Source organism: Perna viridis, chromosome 6 (genome assembly GCF_037379345.1).
Source record: "Perna viridis isolate PV_CMFRI_1.1 ecotype Kerala chromosome 6, ASM3737934v1, whole genome shotgun sequence".
NCBI lineage: Eukaryota > Metazoa > Mollusca > Bivalvia > Mytilida > Mytilidae > Perna > Perna viridis.
This window is the reverse complement of record NC_142450.1, coordinates 28,083,336-28,103,113: the sequence shown is the minus strand read 5'-3', so window position 1 is coordinate 28,103,113 and position 19,778 is coordinate 28,083,336. Positions and strand designations below refer to the sequence as shown.

General features: G+C 32.5%; 1 protein-coding gene across 6 annotated transcripts in view; it reads right to left on the bottom strand.

The window, feature by feature from the left end:
- Nucleotides 1-19,073, bottom strand: part of LOC148614359 (protein still life, isoform SIF type 1-like) — a 118,678-nt gene extending 99,605 nt beyond the window's left edge. For 4 of the 6 annotated variants that reach the window (XM_088588465.1, XM_088588466.1, XM_088588467.1 and 1 more), the window contains exons 1-2: nucleotides 18,916-19,072; nucleotides 5,877-6,000 (exon numbers count right to left, since the gene is read on the bottom strand). The gene's annotated coding sequence lies outside the window, so the exon portion shown is untranslated. Of the gene's footprint in view, nucleotides 1-5,876; nucleotides 6,001-18,915 lie in introns of all 6 variants that reach the window. The other 2 variants (XR_015923647.1, XM_088588459.1) reach the window with 1 other exon arrangement.
- Between the last annotated feature and the right edge of the window lie 705 nt (nucleotides 19,074-19,778).

The following is a 19,778-nucleotide window of genomic DNA, read 5'->3' as shown; positions in this document are numbered from 1 at the left end:
ATCACTAAAAAATTAAGGAAAAAAGGTATCAAATTCAATACAAAAATTTAACAAATCATGAAAATATATTCAGTTTAATACTAAAATTGGAAAAATAAACAAACTATATGAAATATCAAACTGAAATTAAATAAACTGACTCATTTGTCATTATTTAGAAAAATATTATAGTAATGTTTCACTACATACTTAGCAAAGGGTATATACATTATTGTAATTATTTTACATTGTAGAAATCTATTTCTCTGTATAATTTATAGAAAAAATCAAATTCCATTTAACAATTTGGGTAAAATTTAAGCACACACACACTTATATGTAAAAGCATAACCACAAATGTCAAAGTTGGACTAATAGCTTCAATAACTTTAGAGTTACAGATTACATAAAGTAAGTACCATTCACAACATAAAGAGACAAAAAAATGGGTAATTTCAACTTGTTCAAAATGTAGGAAAAAAAATTTAATTTCTACAAAATATAAGGTGTAGATTTTCATTATATATTTTATCACTGTGCACTTTGAATACGGTAAATACTGCTTAAATACTTTTTGAGTTAAAGATTACACGAAGTGTAATGGACAGACAGACGGAGAGGAGAGGCTAATAGATCTGCTCTCATTATTGGTGATGTTTTTTATGTATTTAAGATTTACATTGAAACCCAAATGTCTAATCTAAAACACTTTTGGACTAAAAGATTTGCTTGGCTGAGGTTGGTGTTGGAATCACACATGTTCAAAATACATTGAAATTGATATGAAGTGACTTCAGACTATGCCTTGTTTAAACAGATTTTCAATTTTGATTGAGTGTCAAGTAAACATATAGGTATTACTGGAAGTCAAATTCTCACAGCAATGACACATAGTTTTTAGGGGTTCAAATTTACTTACAAGAATAAAAGGTTCTGGACTTTTCCAAGTTCAAATCATTGGTCCATTTGATGAAGTCCACAATAATGTGTCAACAAAAAGGGTTGAAGGTCAAGGACCAAAGTAAATCCTAGGTCAGAGAGGGTTTGTTACCATGGGCAACCACAAATTTATACCCCTGGACTTATAACTGGCTTCATGTAATTTGAACCAAAATTACCCCTGCTTGCCAATTATTGATCTATATGAACTAAAAACTGTGAACTAGATGTTTAGGGAATATCTATGTTATTGCTCAACATAAGCCCTGTTTATTACTGTCTAATGCTGAACAAAAATTGGATTTCACATATTTGAGAAGAAAATCTGTCAAGTAAGCTATATCCCAAATGATTCTTCTAATTAGAGTCCTACTTGTTGTTCAAGAGTAATCAAGGGAACCAAGGTTCTAGCGGTAATCAAAAGAATGTAACCCTGGGACAAAAACCAGACATGGAAAACAGACATACACAACAAAGAACATAAAGTAATTAAAATCATACATTCCAAGTAACAAAAGCAAATGAGCAACTCGGATTCCACTAAAAACTGGGAGCATAGACCAGGTGCACCGGTAGAGTAAGTGTCCTCTGCTTTCCTAGAAAGACCTGCCAAGTTGCTCATAAAATGTCAAGTCCGGGGTAGACAATCCAGGAAAGAAAAAGTATGACCCTTTGAATAAATCAGTTTTCATGGTGCAGATGGATACACCATAAGGATCCACGAGTTCATGATGACAACCATAAAACTTCTGTAGTGATGACTTCAATCTTGTAGCAACATAACCCTGTTCTGGAAGCCTGTTTGTCAGAATTCTATCACAATACAAAAAGTCTGCATAGTTTTGGCAAGCTCTGGCATAAGGTTTGAGTTGTGATATGAACACTCCATACGCAGGTGCTGAAGGGATGTTGCCACAGATGAAAGGAAAGTTGACAATTCTGAATGAAAAGTCATCATGTTTGTCGTAGAGTGGTCAATAGTTTTCCTTTACCATCGACTTCTAAGTGTAGGTCAAGATGTGAGGCTGACTTCACAGTGTCTGTAGTATCCTTTATTTCAAGTACTTTAGGGTAGATGCGATGTATCAAACACCCAAAATTAGGATTGTTTAAAGATAATACGTCATCTATATAGCAGAAACTGAGATTAAAGGATCTAGCCAAACGATATTCTTTTTTTTGAATTAGATCAGCTATAAAGTCAGCCTCATAACAGTGAACAAATAGGTCAGCAAGTAAAGGAGCACAATTCGTTCCCATTAGAATGCCGACCGTTTGTTGAAAAATATGTCCACCACACTGGACAAATACGTTGTCGATAAAAAATTCCAGCATTTTGGAAACATGTTCCTCTGTATATTTGGAAGATGATTTGGAATTATTTCTTACAAAGTATGAGGAATCTCTACCAAGAACTATGTATTTGTATTTAGGTGTACCATCTTTTTAGGAAAAACAACGATGTATAATGTTTTTAAGTTGAGATTTTAACTGAGTATGGGGAATAGAAGTATACAGTGTTGAAAAATCAGAGGTTTAAATGTTATTATATTCAGATAATAGTCTTGAACTGATTGTCTCCAAAAGATCTTTACAATTTTTCAGGATCCACATTGAATTAATACCACTACAGGAGTAACAAGTGTTGTGGTAGGACTGCAGACCCTCTTTGACAGTTGTGAGTATAGAAGTTAAAAATTTTGAAAGAGGTTTGATGGTACATTTTGCAGATCCCGCTATGAAATGTTGTTTGTGTGGATTCTTGTGGAATTTAAGAATCCAGTACATTGACGGTAAATCACAATCATCGTCCCTGGTAGAGAGAGCAAAAGAGGATAGAACAGATTATGGTTTTCTACAATCTCTTCTTTGGAGAGAGTGGTAGCAGTATAGGTCTTATCACTGCTATTATTTTTTACGCCAACCTCTGATAATAAACATTGAATGTAAAACGTTTTGCAGACAAATACAATGTTGTTTTGGGCTTTATCTGCTAGTACAACAGCATATTTGTCATGTATAGTAGACAATGTTTTTGCTGCATCAGGGTCTTTGAAACTGATGTAGCCTTGGCACACATTGACCTACTAAAAACTTTCATTTGTTTCAAAATTAAAGACCTCACAGCCTTTAACCACTCTGACAGAGAATCAATGTCTTCTTGTTCTCGTTTTATCCATTTTCTCGCGTAGTCCTCCACGGCATCCATAAAAACTTTAAAGCTATAATTCCAATTTATGGAGCATGGTTCACTGTACTTGGAACCTTTAGAAAGAATATTACGCAGAGATTTGTTTTTGATGATGGTTAAATCTTCTGTAATGACGTGACCAGAAGGACCATATTTGAATGGAGAGTTTTTGCAAGAACAGTCAGGTGGTTTAGTCTTGAAGTCCTCAATCTCGAGGTTCTGTAATAGCCTTTTATAATTGAAAATTATGAATGCAATGGATGAAGTATAGGAATATGAAATAATTGGTATGGATTTGTCTTTGAAATATGGGGGAATTTTGTTGGTAATGTTTTTGTGATGGAGGACGTTAGCCAAATTAATTGCATCTATACCTATATATATATACTACAAACAGTAGTGGAAGAAATGATCATTTTTCTTCATCTTGACTTTTCACACACACTGGTTTAAAGAGTCTGTGGAAACCAATATCCAAGATGATGGCAACAAGTCTGTATAATGATGAGGTGGGTCAGAGACAGGACTGTCAAGACTTGTTTTGTAAAGGGAGTGTAGTAGACTGAGAGGTATTGAATAAAGTTTGGTTCTAATGTGATGAAGTCCAAGAGGTTTTTGTATGAAGGGAAGGAGACCATCTACGGAGACATCATGTAACTTACATGATGTATAGTGGCGATGGCCACGACTCCTTTCCCGTCTTGGATTTTTGTCAAATAAATTCGTCACATTTATGCTATTGTTATATTGGCTTGAAAGGTTTCCTATACTTTTGATGTTGTCATTGCATCCATAAGGTATTGCAGTACCTAGTTTGCATATCCAGTACTCCTCTCTTTCCTACAATAGTTTTTAATTGGAAGGGGACTGTTCATAGGATGGTAAATTTTTTCTAAAATACGAACTTTCATAGAGAGGATTAAATGATCTTGTTGATTAAAGTGTTGATAAACTGTAGAGAATTTGGTTGTGTTAATTCCCGAATGATGACCGCACATTCTTGTATCTCTCCGACAAATACTAAACCACATAAGTTGCATTCTAATCCATATATTAAGTTTGTTGATTTGCAACTTAAGTCATCGTGGTTTCTTGTATGGAAGGTTTTGTTTGTAAGGGAACTGGAGAAGTAAGAGTTAGTTATAAGAATGTTGCATGTTTTGCAATTTTTAATACCACATTTTGATATGGTAAAATGTGGTTCGTCATCGTTGTTTAAATATATCATTTAAAGTGATGGAACATGGTTTGATAATTTTGAAATAGTCAGAATTTTTGTACTGGAATAGATGGTCTGTAGACTGAATGTGTGATTGGCTACTTTTTGTTGAATTGGTCGGGGCACTTTCAAGGTCTTACCAACCAAATGGAAAGAACCATTACTGAATAAAAATATCATGTTTAAGGCGGTAGAACTGAGGTACTAGGGATATAACTTTTTGAAACCACTGATATCATTGTATCATATTCAGTTTCACCAAAGCCTGTCAAGCTTTCATTTGAAACAGAGTGTAATCATTTTAAGTTACTTTGATGCTTACATGAGTTAATGTAATATGCTGAAAACAAACGCTCCAATGATTTGCAAGAGTTGTGTCCCTTACCCAAGGTCTACCTCCTTAATATATATGGCCAAAAACACATCAAATGACCTACATTTTTGGACAAAAAATGTGACCAAAAAAGATGACAGTCATAACCTGTATTCTAGAATTCTACTTTCCCGTCACCTGGGGGAAGTGCAATTTTGGTGAGGGAAATTTGTTTTTTTGTTCAACTTCCCATTTGGCAAGTTTAAAATTTGAATTTTTGTAAGGATTTACAAAGTTTAGAAAGAACACTTTAACTGTGGGAAAGTTAATCTTCATTTAAAGTTTTTCAGTGGAAACCCAGAATTTGAAAAATCCGTAACAACGAGTGAACCACAATTCTGTAAGAACTTAATCTGAACTGAAATACTCTCCTGACTGAAAGACCTAAAAAAACGCTGCAAAACCATAAATAATAAATTTGAAACCTGCTTAGTTTTAGTACAAACATTTTGACACTGAATGAACTCAAAGCTTGCCCCATTTAAACCACAATATATCTACTAAAAACTGGCTAGAAACATCACACTTTCTGTGAATAGTATCACACAATGAATGTACCAAGTTCCTCTTGAGATCTGAATGTCTGAATGTTTGATAATCTTCTTTCAAGCATATAACATATGCTGTCAAACATTCATCAAAATCCTTCAACATTAATTTCTTGGTACACAAGCCATTTTTCATGAAAATCAGCAAAATGAGAGGCATTGCTTTTTTTTAACATTTTTATAGCTGCAAATAAGTGACGAAGCTGCTTTTTACTCAATTCATAGAAAGAAAAAAATATGAAGGAAATGGTATTTAGATCTTAAATTGATATGACAAAACAATGTTATAAGGCAGAAGGAGGGCCTGAAAACCAAGTAATTCACTTTGAGACCCTTGGGAAAAGTTGCAATTCAAATATTGGAGAATAGATAGAAAGGCATTTAGAAGGACAGAGAGATTATTTCAATAAATATTAACTCCTTAAGTTTAGTAAACCTCAAAATGAAAATTAATCTTGATAAATTCCTAACATACTGCATGGAATGAACTCCTAAAAAAATAAAATTGTAAACCTCATCCTGACAGTACTCATCCATAAAAAATAAAGTTCATCCTCAAAAGTATGTAAACTCCAAACTAACAAGTTGAGAAGTACTCTTTTATAGAGAGGTACAAATGTTGCTTACCTTTATTTTATCTCTTTTAATTTTTGCCATTTCCAAACACATAAAGCAGTTAAAAATCCATAATCGATATTACAGCATCCAATTCACCTAGGCTTGACTCTAACATGATTGGCAGGGCACAATACTGCAAACAATAAATGAGATGTTTTTAGAAAAAGGGAAGAGGTTTTATAACGTTTTCCATGTCTCTATAATTAGTCTGCTTTTATATAAATAACATAAATGCTACATTAGATTTCGTTGTTTTGTGGTTCACGTAACAATTCTTCATTTTGATGAGTAGCGATTTCTATTTCGTTGAAGTAGAAAGTACTCAGTTAACTGCTTCAGTGAAACATCAATTTAGAATATTGGAAGACATAAATAAATATCAATAAAGTACTCCATGCCAAAAACTTGAGTTGCCCTACATGTATCAAAAGTGGCTTGGTAATGAAATATGTTTCTTTCAAGTGTTTGACAAGAAAATATCTTTCCATCCATTAAAATGCTTCTTTAAAATGTTATGGGTTAACTAAAAGATTAGGGAACCATACTAAAAGATGAAATATTTGTTTTTTATATTTTTGTTTTTATAAATAATTTGAAAAAAAGGACTTTTATACAGTATTTAAAATAATATGCTTTAAAACAAACAGATTTAATCATGTATGATGAAGATGCAAAACAAATGGTTTCTTCTGATTTCTTTCCTGTAATTTCCGTAGAAAATTCTAACAGTTCTCATGGGTTTGCATTGTTTTGTCCAAATAAAGTTTGAGACATTGGTTTCCAATCTCTTTGTCTGTTGTCTCAGCAAAATGTTTTCCACTTGGGAACCAAATGTCCATAGTAAAAAAAAAGAAAATCCTGGTGACTATGTATGAATTGGCTATTCACCATTACTGCATGGCATTACTTGATCAATGAAATAATCAAGATTTGTGTAGAAAAGTAGGAAATTGAATGATACAGTATGCACATGAGCATTAATTGGTCTGATACATTAAAAAACCAAGATACAGCAGTACAATGTACGTGAAAATCATTTTTACTATACCAAACTGAATATGATTTTTCTTACCATGACCATAGAAGTACACTCAACAAATACAAAATATACAGATAAATAGTTTTGCTATCTTTAGCAATATGTAAACATATTTTGGTAAATTATGAAGACAACTCATGTGGACAAACAGAAAGACAGACTCATTGTGCAAGCACAAGTTTAAGGGTGCTCAAATAATTTTAGTTTGCAGTAAAGAAATAGGTCAGCATAACAACAGTATACAAGTAAAATCCATAAAAAATATCAGGAAAAGTTATGCAATCAATTGCTGAAGTTTTCTGACTGCATGATGTTATTAGGTATCACACAGAAAATGCAAAAATTATGCTGCCAAAAGAACATCAAAGAGACATTAACTTGTCTTGTAGAAAGTCTCCAAAGATTTTGATCCACAGTATAGTTCTAAGAGGATTAGAAAATATCAGGAAATGTCAATATGTCTTGCATACCAAGTTACAACCATGGTTATAAATTACAAGTAAATCTATGCAAAAACAAAACAACAAAACACCATAATATAGGAACCTGTGCAATGCAACACTTCAGGGTTTGATAAACCTGCATAATCTGATACATTTTTCTGTCCTTATATAAAAACTAATGTTTCTTTCAATTTTATATATCAAATGCCCTCTGAAAACATTTATAATCCATTTTTTCATCGAATCTACCCCAAAGAACTTGAGATTAAGTATACTACAGACACCGTGAAGTCAGCCTCATGTCTTGACCTACAATTAGAAATCAATTGTAATAGAAAACTATTGACCAAACTTTACAACAAACATGATGACTTTTCATTCAGAATTGTCAACTTTCCTTTCATCTGTGGCAACATCCCTTCAGCACCTGCGTATGGAGTGTTCATATCACAACTCATAAGTTATGCCAGTGCTTGCCGAAACTACTCAGTGGGTGTTTCTAGAAAAGGAGTGGACACTATACCGATGCAACTGGTTCATGCTCCCAGTTTTGAGAGGAGTCAGAATTGCTCATTTGCTTTTGTTACTTGGTATGTATGATTTTAGTTACTTTATGTTCTTTGTTGTGTATGTCTGTTTTCCATGTCTGGTGTTTGTCCCAGGATTACATTCTTTTGATTACCGCTATAACCTTGGTTCCCTTGATTACTCTTTCATACTTAAAAATAAAAATGTCCCTAAACTAATAAAAGACTTTAAAATATTAAGGGTGAATTTAAGAATACATGTACAAATTATGATGTTACTATATACACTTATACAACTGACCCTGAAGGTAAGAGACATAGAATTTGGAAATCCCATCTGCAAAATCAAAAATAATTTGTCGTATACATATATATTTGTAAAATGCTAAGTCACTTTGTCAATTTGTACTGAAATTGACTGAATGAATTAGGAGTAACTCCAAAAAATTTTGAACAGACTGACCTTTTGGACAGGGAGCTAATAAGCAATTCTATAGAAAGTATATAATTTCATCATTATCTTATGATTGTTGTCTGCTATTCATTAAAACATTCTGTGACTGTGAGTTTCTGTTACAAGTGGAAATTACCATGGACACAAACCACACTTCTATGAGGAAAAGCCAGTTATGATGGCAAAAAGTAGGGGCTAAAGTCATCGATTTTCAAGGACAATGATGTGTAGAACCCACCAGAAATAAAAATGAAAGTGGAACAAAGCCACAAATGCCAAGAATTGATCATGTTTACAAACATTTTAAGTAAAGATACTCAATAACAGAACATTAAGCATCAATTGTATCTATTCATCAAATTAAGCACAAATCAACACCATCAAATACATTACACAGAGCTACTCCATTGATTTCTCCCCTCTCTCTACTGAACAATTTTGAGCTGCTTATTCCCAATAGAAAATTAAACAACTATTCTTACATCATTTAGATTTTTCATTCATACTTATACTGAGGAACTGAAGTCAGAGTTGTTTGTTGTTGTCAAAATACGTCCTTAACATTCCAATCACTGTTTGGCTTAATTGTACCATTTTATACACTGATTGTTTTTTAATTACTAAAAGCAGAAATTTCAAACATTCCATGATGAGAAAATCTGATAATTATAGTGGGTCTTGCTTATTACCTAATCCACATTCTACACTAAGCTACCTAGCTCGTGGGGACAACATTCTAAGAAAAATTGTAACCTCAATTAAGGTCGTGCATGGAAGTGAGCCACTTTTTATTTTCCATGCAAAATAGCAAAAAAAAGGCAAAAAAGAAGCACCATCTCCAAAGGGAATATGTTGAGATAATAACAAATTCAGCCCCAAAAAACTAAAGTATTTTATATAAATTTGAAAATTGCATAATTCCCTGATTGACAATGTATGCCTTAATTAAAACTATGTTTATATTGCAGTTTGTGCACATGTTGAATGTAAACTAAGACAAAAATTCAGAAGAATTTGAAAATTCAGCTAAATAATTGAAAAACTGTTCATTTTATGAAACAATTTGAGGAAACATAGAACACATGTCTTGAACTCTTCCATGTTTACATAAAAAATCCTTTTGTACTTCAATGTAAATCAGAAATCAGCTGACTGAAATCCAAACCTTCCTTTTGTAGAATTAGATCTTAATGGAATTAAAGTCAAGTCATGTGACTCTGTGGTTTCATGAAAATGCGTCCTAGTGTACTATTTAAGTACATGGAGATTCCTCATTAAGATGGTGATGACTTCTGTGTAAAAACAAAACATCTTTTCGTGTAAAAATACAGATAGAAAATGACAAATTTCTATTTCCACATGATTAAAATGTTAAGAAATCATAAAATAGAAGACTTCACATTGTAATGCAGAAAATTGAGATCCTGGGAAGATGCAGATTGGTCTTTCGCTTTCAATAGGTTCTACATTAGAAATTCAAGAAAGGAAAATGAAACTAGAATAAAACTTACAAACCCTTTATTATATAAATCAATGCACTTTTATTTAGGTTATTTTTCAGAACTAGAAAAATTTTTTGTTTTTGGTTTTATTTGGTTAGTTTATTTCATGATCCTCTTTGGACCATTTATTTCAAAACTGAGAGGGCCATAACCTCAAAAATCATTTTGTGAAATGGAAACTTAATCCAGAATCCAGATATATGTGCCCTATCAACTAAGTATGTAAGTAAAGGTATCATGCTTTGTTGCCATGTTCGCCAAAAAATTGTGGAAAAAAGAGCATAAACTGATGAATGCTGATGTTCAAAAGAGTACCTAAGGCACTGTAAAATGTTGGAAATGCCTTCAAAGTGTTTTTAGCACCTCTATAAAAAATTTGGGCAAGGCTCCCCCTATGCCCTGTTATTCTACTGAGTCTGAGGGGCATTAGCCCAGTATACATTTGCTTAAAAGGAACATAAAATGGAGTTAAATCATGGCTATCTAACATTTTCTATTACCATTCATATGAGGAAACCATGTTTACTATATAAACCAATTATCATTGAAATCAAAGCAAGTATATAAATCAGCAGGAAAATGGCCATCCAGTATGATCAGTACTCAGAATATCATGTTTATCCTACGAGTAGCTTTCATTTTCATTATTCTTCAATAGCTCTGGTCAAAAAGTAGCTAAAAATGTATTTTGAACCTTATGTTCTATTTTCATCAACAACAGCCATGTTTTTTTTCTTATCAAATGGGAAATTTGAATGATCAGTTTGTGCAGGAAGCCCTAAAAAAATATGCCAACTTTTATCAAATATTGTTGCAATTGCTTTCAAAGATTTGTACATGTGAAAAATGACAAAAAAATCTGTTTCAGGGCCGTAACTCCTAAAACAGGCTACAAATCATTTTAAAAATTTCAGGGAAGGGCAATCTTCTGATGGTGAACAATATTACTCTCCAACAGAATTTTAATAAATTCAACAGTTTTTAAGTCATTTACAAACAAGAGGCTCCCAGGAGCCTGAATCGCTCACCTGGTAGAATTTTGCCTTTCAAGGGCAACAAATTTAACAGTTAGTTGTCCAACAATTTTAACTCAAGAAAACTTTGGTAGGACTTATCATACGGATAATTTCAGCAATTAAAAGAATTTGGCTAAACCTAACAGTTTAGGAGATACAAGAGAAAAAAATACTGTCTGACCCCTATGTTCTATTTTCAGTAAAAGCAGTCATTTTTTTTTTTCAACTGATCAAATATCCCCACACCAGTTCTATGCAGGATACCCCAAGGAACATTCAGACAAAGTTTAGTTCCAATTGGTCACGTAGTGTCAGAAGAGAAGATTCTTGAAAAAAAATAACATTTAAAATAGCAAAAAAAAAAACTAAAAAAAAGGGCAATTACTCCAACATGGCTTAATCTCAGTTTCCGCTATATAGATGACGTGTTATCTTTAAACAGTCCTAATTTTAGAGATTTTATACATCACATCTACCCCAAAGAACTTGAGATAAAGGATACTACAGACACTGTGAAGTCAGTTTCATATCTTGACCTACACTTAGAAATCCATGGTGAAGGAAAACTATTGACCAAACTTTACAACAAATGTGATGACTTTCCATTCAGAATTGTCAACTTTCCTTTCATCTGTGGCAACATCCCTTCAGCACCTGCGTATGGAGTGTTCATATCACAACTCATACGTTACGCCAGAGCTTGCCGAAACTATGCAGACTTTTTGTATCATGCTAGAACTCTAACAAATAGGCTTCTGGAACAGGGTTACGTTGCTATAAGATTGAAGTCATCACTACAGAAGTTGTATGGTTGTCATCATGAACTCATGGATCATTATGGTGTATCCATCTGCACCATGAAAACTGATTTGTTCAAGGTGTCATAGTTCTCCTTTCCTCTTCCGTTTATCCCGGATTTGACTTTTTATGAGCAACTCGGCGGGTGTTTCTAGAAAAGCAAAGGACGTTTACCCTACCGGTGCACCTAGTCCATGCTCCCAGTTTTTAGTGGAATCCGAGTTGCTCATTTGCTTTCGTTACTTTGTATGTATGATTAGTTACTTTATGTTCTGTTTCACATGTCTGGTCTTTGTCCCTGAATTACATTCTTTTGATTAATGGATTAAAACAAAAATTTCACAGATAGATCTAATCATGCTTAACACTTTTACCCCGTCTCAGAATTTGGCTTAACCTAACGGTTTTGAAGATATAAGCAACAACTACTGTCTGAACCCTATGTTCTATTTTTAGTAATGCTGGCCATGTTTTTTGACAATTCAAAAATTCCCATATCAGTTCTATGCAGGACACCCACAGGAACATTCATATCAAGGTTCATACTAATTGGTCAAACTGTTTTCAGAAAAGAAGATTTTTAAAAGAAATAAGATTAAAATTGGACTTATCATGCCAAACACTATTACCCCAGGTCAGAATTTGTCTAAAACTAATGGTGTCCACATTTTTTAACAGATCAGAAATCCAAACAACTATCTCGTGCAGGATACCCTAAAAAACAAAAATACCATCTTTTATTGAATTCTGTTCAATAGTTTCTGAGGAGACTACAGACAACAACAGACGACAACAATGACAACAACGACAATGACGGACGTCAAGTGAAGGCAATAGCTCACCTGGCCGTAAAAAATAGAAAATTAATTCATTTTTTATATGAATCAAGTTCCATAACTCATCAGATATTTATAAAAATCGAAAGGGAGCTTCCATGAATAGAAATGTACAATAAAATGGTTTCATAACATTGATCTAAGTGTTTTTGATTGATTGATTGATTGATTATAGGATAATTCATCTTTTTTTTATTAACCAGTTCATCACTCCAAAGTGTTGCAAAAATTACAAAGGGGCTAACATCAACAGAAATAAACATATTGCCTTTGTTTCATAAAAGTTGGTGAAAATGTTTTTCAAATTATTGTATGATAAGGTAAAAATCACCCAAACAGCTCATAACTTGATATATGAAAAATCCAAAGCTTATAAAACTGAAAGGGAATTAAGACAAATAAAAGGTAATTAGAAAATACTGAGAGCAAGCAGCAAAAGGGAATACCCCCATTTCAAATTGACCTTTAAGTTGGACTATCTCCCTTTAAATTGGCGGCAGCATTTTGAGTTAGTGTGTGAAGTTTGAACAATGGACAGAGAACAGTATACCATGATATATCCTGTCTGGAAAGACCAGTGTGTCTACAGACAATAAAAATTATATTGTATGACAACAGAAGTGATATACCATGATTTATACAACCACAAAATGTTTGCAGTCATTTTTCAAGTCTAGAACAATTGCCATTAGAGTAAACTCCTACATACAGATTTTTTTTGTAATACTGAGACTGTTATTTTTCAATTACCTTGTGTAAATATCAATTCATCTAATGATCTTTGGTGAACTTTACATCAATGATTCTGACATTAACCCACACAAATCATTTTTTTCTTTTTTTGCTTTAGTTCTGCGAGAGTACTTTAAGTCCTGGGTGTCAGTTTCAGTATTTTAGTATGGAATATTAAATTCATTGATGGCATTTTGTGACTGTTTCCATTATTTTGTAAATGAGACTTTATTACTTGGCTTACCACCAAAATATTGAAACCAACTATTGCACCATATTATAAACTACATGTATAAAAATTACAAATCACAATAAATAAACAAAGGAGCTCTATGAAAACAACCATTGTGTAAAGAAACAGGAAGTAATTCCTCAAAAAGATTTTCAGTTCTGAAAGGCTGTGCAGATGAATGAAAAGATACATGAACATAAAAGGAAAATTCATGAAATTTCCTAACACCAGTACTTTTCATGTTAAATCATATATTTACCTCCAAACATACCCGTAATGTTCTTAATAATTAACTAAATACACTCCGTTAAAAAAGGGGCTAACTAAGGGCCTGCATGCATCAGTTATTTTCCCCTATCAGTACCAAATCAATTCAATAAGCACTGTACAAGACAACTTAATAACTTTCCAATAATATCTTTTTTCTTGGAAAATTTCAAAATAACAATTCCCAAAACAATGGTTTTTTTACTCAAATTATTTTTGATATCTGTCAAATTGAACATAAAAAATAGATCCCAACAATTAATTACATCATTCTAGCAATAGTTGATTTATAACTTTAATCAAGTGTAAAAAACAACATCCAATTTTACTGCAAGGTGTTATGCTCTTGAAAGCAATTATAAAACTCACCAGGATGGTATGAAATTTCACAATTCTCTTGCCTGACGTTTCTGCAAAGTGCAACAATCAATATAGAATGCACCATCATGAAAAGTTCTCTTTTATAGACAATTTTCTAGATTATAAATCATTCCTGGGTCTGCAATCTTCATTTTGCCATCAAAGTAAGCATTTACAAGAGCAAATGAATCTTACATATTAGAAAGAAATTGTAAGGTTGCATGCATACCAGATCATGTACAAGTCAAGCACACCCTTTTCCCCCCAAAAAATATTACTGTTAAACCGGTATACCCAAAGTTAATAACCTAAGTAAAAAAAAAAAAAAAATAGGAAAAATGTGAGCATGAGTAATCACAAATCTACACTTCCACTACCCCAAAAATAATCATATACATAGAAATATTAATTGTAGGCTACAAGTATGTATGGAACCGAAAAAAAAAAGAATTTTGGGGATTTAAAGTGTATATAAAATTTTGAAATTTTTTACCCTAGTTGGGTCATTATCTCTTTGACATATTATCAAAATCCATTCTTGTCATATTCAAAAGTAATAAGTACATGTAGCCTATGATGTGCTTATGGTTGAGTGAATGCCCTCAGAGACTTCATGGTGTCTTGCTTATAACAGAAATTTTGAATAAATTTAATAATATCTTATCACGATATCACCAAATATCTAATCACTCCTTCAAATGAGTGCTGAGAAATCTGCGACAGAAAATTATCCAATACTGCATACTCTGAAATTATAGATGACCTAAAAAACAAGGTACAAGTCAATATTTTTAAGCCATAACTAAAAAAACTAATAATTCCCTCAAATGGATGCTGAGAAATCCCAATACCTCACATGTAAAAATTCTAATAATTTGGAAAACAGGAAGTAGATGACATAGAAAGCTAGAAAAGGAAAACATGGTATGCAAGTCATCATGATTAAGCTATATACCATTAATCTAATCATTCCTGCCAGTGGGTTTTGAAAAATCTGCAACAGAAAATTTGCCAATAATGCACATGTAAAAATTCTAAGTTCATCAGAAAATAGAAAGTAGATGACCTAGAAAGCTGGAAAGGGGAGACAACGTACAGGTCAGCATGCATAAGCCATTACCAAATATTTTATCATTCCCTCCAGTAGAAGCCAAGAAATCTTTGAAATATTTTTCCCCATGGTCAGTTGTAAAGCATTAAAACTGTCAATTCAAAACCACATTTCCTTAGCATGCAGGTAGTAATTCTAAAAGCACAAAAGCTGACATATGGCAAGCATCAACATTTAGTGTGTCCCTATTTCAGTTTCCAGTTCAGTTAAAGAAATTAAAAAAATTGACATTTGAACAGGCCTATTCTTTATTTTCCTCCTTTTCAATGCCAAACCACTAAAGCTACTATTTAAAAAGCTTTGTCCCTTATTAGTTCTAAAACACTAAAGCTAACATTTACACAGGTCTGTTGCTTAATTTGTCCATATTGTCAGTAAAAAGACATAAAATGAACAAAATTCAAAAGTACTCCTAAGACCTTCCCTTCCTGGTTCCTGGAATATTGCAATGAACAGATCTCATGAAGAATCTTGAATAACAAACCCAAACTGAATTCTCAGATGAATTACGTTTTAACATGAAAAGTCAATGATACATCAGCAATCACATATAAAACTATAATGTATGGTAATTCTGTGAAAAACTATACACTGGACAGTCTATTGATTAATTCACCTCTGAAAAATTCTTTTAATGGGTCTTATCACCATGTATAAAGATGTCAAAGGAGAAAAAGGATGGAAACATCAAAGGCGCTGTAGATATGAATATAATGATCTCTGCAGTAGACAAGTGTAATAAGAGAAAATAAAGTTTTAAAATATTGACAATGTGATGCATAATCTACTCCCCACTGTGGTCAGGCATTATCAGAATATCAAAAAATCATGAATGGATTAGAGTAGACTGATTTCTTTAAGGAAAACAGGTGTGCCATGGAAAATGTTGGAAACTTTACAATGAATGAAAAGTTTCAGACAGTTAAATCTTCAGATTTATTGACAAAGCTCAACTTATTTACCAGTATGAAGTCTTTTAAAAAAAAACATGACTGCAAAGGTTTTAAGAAAAACTCCACTTATTGTATTTACCACTTAAATCTATATGATTTCTTTACCTATGTAGGGTACCATCAGATGGGTCAATATTTGAATTCAAGAATGACTTAAAAAAACTGAAATTCTGATTCCTTCCTTAGTAAGTAACACTATCAACATAAGAGTTGTGGTTTCACTGTTGTGCACTAAAAGTCAATTGACAAAATGAAAAGACAACATCACAACACAACCTCATGCTACCATGGTAACAAATACTGGTCTCCAAATTGGACATATATACCATGGGAATCAGGAAACAATAAGACCATTGATCTGAAATCATCTGGTCACTGGTAGTGGAAATGGAATATTGTCATGCAATCAGAAGAATAGCAGGAAGTCCACAATGTCATTTAGTACATCATATCTCTTAATAACATAAATTGAAGACGTAGCTACCCTAACCTAAAAAAAAAACCAAAAAAAAAACAACATTATATTGTACTTTACAATGAGCCAACAATACCCCCACTACAACCATTTCTGTCAAACCTGGGGAGACACAACTAGTACAAGTTATCGTGCAAAAGCAATATATTACATATCTATTAAACCATTCACTCCAATAGAAACTGCATGAGAGCTCTGTTAAAACAAAGTGCAATACTCACTGACTAACTGATGGACAAGACAAAGTGATTGCAATATAGCTCCCACTACAAATTTCTGTCTGCCTATTTTGCAAACAACTAACATTCATTCATAAACTGCCAAAGTTTGATGGTTTATCATTCAGTATTCACGCTTTTAATATGAAATCATACTAAACAAAAGAAATTTGGCTGATATTAAGTATAGTAAATTGTCCTACTGCCTCCTCAATGAATTCAATTACAAATGGAAATTCAGTCAATAAAAATTCAATGAGCATATCATCAATAACAACCAATTTGCAGACATGTCCTAAAGACATATGGTGGTTTTAGGCAGGAGCCTACACTTTCCCCAAAATTTGCAAACCATATACTTAAAATAGAACATTTGTGAGCATAATCCACATCTTTATACTCCCTGCTACCCTCCCCAAAAATTCTATGAGAAGTTCAGATGGATAAACAAAATAGTAGATGCTACAGAAGGCAATATAGTTCAAAGAAAATTTAAAGGTTAAAAGGGCAATAACTCAACAATGGCTATCATAATTCATTTTTTATATTAATTTCATGACAGAATTCAGAAAAAAATGTCCCTGCAAGCATTTTTAGCAGGGGCAAAAAGTTTTTCTTTCCAAATGAATTTTCAAATATTTAAGTCATGTTCAGGTGTTTTTTTTATTTGTTTACAGTAAATAAAACTGTCCTTCTTTGCATTATTTCTTAAGAGATTTAACTGAAGCCATATTAATTTGTTATCAATATTATGCAATTTGAAATTCATGTCTTCACAAAATTAGAAAAATCACTTCAAGTATATTGCTATAACCTCATAAAAACCTGAAACTGCAATCAGAGGTTTATTGTAGAGGAAGGAGTGGAAGTACAATGCCAGAGGTACAAATGAGTGGAAATAAGTAGTCAAAACAAAGCTAGGAACACAAAAAATAACAGACAAAGAATATTTCAAAAAACAAAAAAACAAAAGGAACTTAAAGGTGCACACAGAGAAAAAGAACAGAACTAACTCCACTAAAAAAAACAGGGATGAACAAAAGAGTCAGGGTATCAGGTATATAGAGATAAAAGAAGCAAGGTTAATTAGTTAGGGGAAGGAGTGACGATTTGTTTACAAAAGAAATGGAAGGTAACTGGTAAGTTTTTAAGAAGAACTCTGTTACGTAATCAACAAACAAGTTACTTTCATATCAAAACTATAAAATGGCTTTTATTAGATTGTACACTTTACAATGCTTATCACCCAATCTTAACAGTAAAATAATACTAAAACTTTCACCTGAAGCATCAAAAACAGATACAGATTGACAGACCTTAAATCTATATGCCTCAACTTTGTAGTTACAACAAATAAAATATATGTGTGTGCAGTGCATTACAAAGATAAAATTTATAGATACATGGAAGTCCTCAAGACTTCAAAATGAAGTAATGCTTATAATTATGATCAAATTCACCCCCATCTTTTTTCACTTGGTTAAAATACTGACATATAAGCTAACACTGTTGACTTTTGAGTGATTCAACTTATTGAGGTAATTAAACACATTATTTAAAGAGCTTGGAGCTAATTAAGTCAATTAAATTCTAGAGAATTATATAAAAGGAGATGTTTCCATGTTGACGGAAATACAGCGCCATTACACAGTAATTAAACACAGAACTGTTATTACATGTAACAAGAACAGTGAGAGCTCAACTGGTAAATACTCTCTAATAAATCAAAATTTATGCCAATTACATATGAATTAATACAAATTATGCAAATAAGATCTAAATGAACAATTCTGCAATCCTATATTCTAATAAATCATGTGCATATTCTAAGTACACATGTACCATATTAAATACAGAAATAAATATCAACACAGAATAAACATCAAGCAATTATGAAATATTTAAAACAAAGTTAATTTTCTGAAGCTTTTTATCTGATATTTCTGTAGCATAAAACATTACACTCAAGGAGATAATAATTAGCCATATTCAATTCCATACAACATACATAGGTCAATTAGCTGTTTCTGTCAAACAAAATAAAACAACAACACAAAAACACAAAAATAGATCAAAATCACCCACCTGATTTTGACAGAACTAATCCAGGATGTGTATTCCTTGTGTATTGGGGGTACTGTGTATTGCCTGACAGGCTTTAGACTATGTAATGTAACATCCCTGACTTAAGATGTATGGAAAATCAATTGCAGCAGTAAACACTGGCTGACAATTCATGTTAATCAAACCAGTGTCTGTTAAGGGAGGTACTTCCTAGCACTTGTCTGACAGGGGTAGTTAATTAAGGAGGGATTCAGTTAAAAGTGGGTTTTAGCTAGTGTACCTCAAAAAAATTTGTCTACCTTATGTGGATAATTAAAGTGTGTTCCAGTTAGAAAGGGGTTAAGGGATATAACTAGAACTTGTCTGACAGGGATAGTAAGATCTAGCATGTATCTGGAAAATTTGGAAGGAGTATGGTTGGAAGGAGTTTCTGAGTTTAAAATTAATAAAAACATATATTGATGTGAGAGAGTAATCAAGGGAACCAAGGTTATAGCGGTAAGAAAGAGGTTAAAAACTAAGTATTAGAAACATAAAATTTCACAAGTGAAGACACTAATTTTAGTTATTTGTATAGTGTAAACTTTCAAGTAACAATCAGGTTGAAAGAGTGCTTAAATGGCAATGAGATGTACTTATCACAATTATATTCATATGGATAGAAAAGCACAATAACAGTATCAAAGGTAATATAGTGTTACTTCATAGCTCCTCACCAGTTAATTTGTTCATTTGACATAACTTATTAAATCACGAAAGTGAAAAAATTAATTTGTCAAGTAAGTTCTTTGTTAGAATACCTATATGACCTATTAATTGTCATACATGCTGCAGCTAACTACCACTGCAGATCTGACCTATTTGTTGTCATACATACTGCAGCT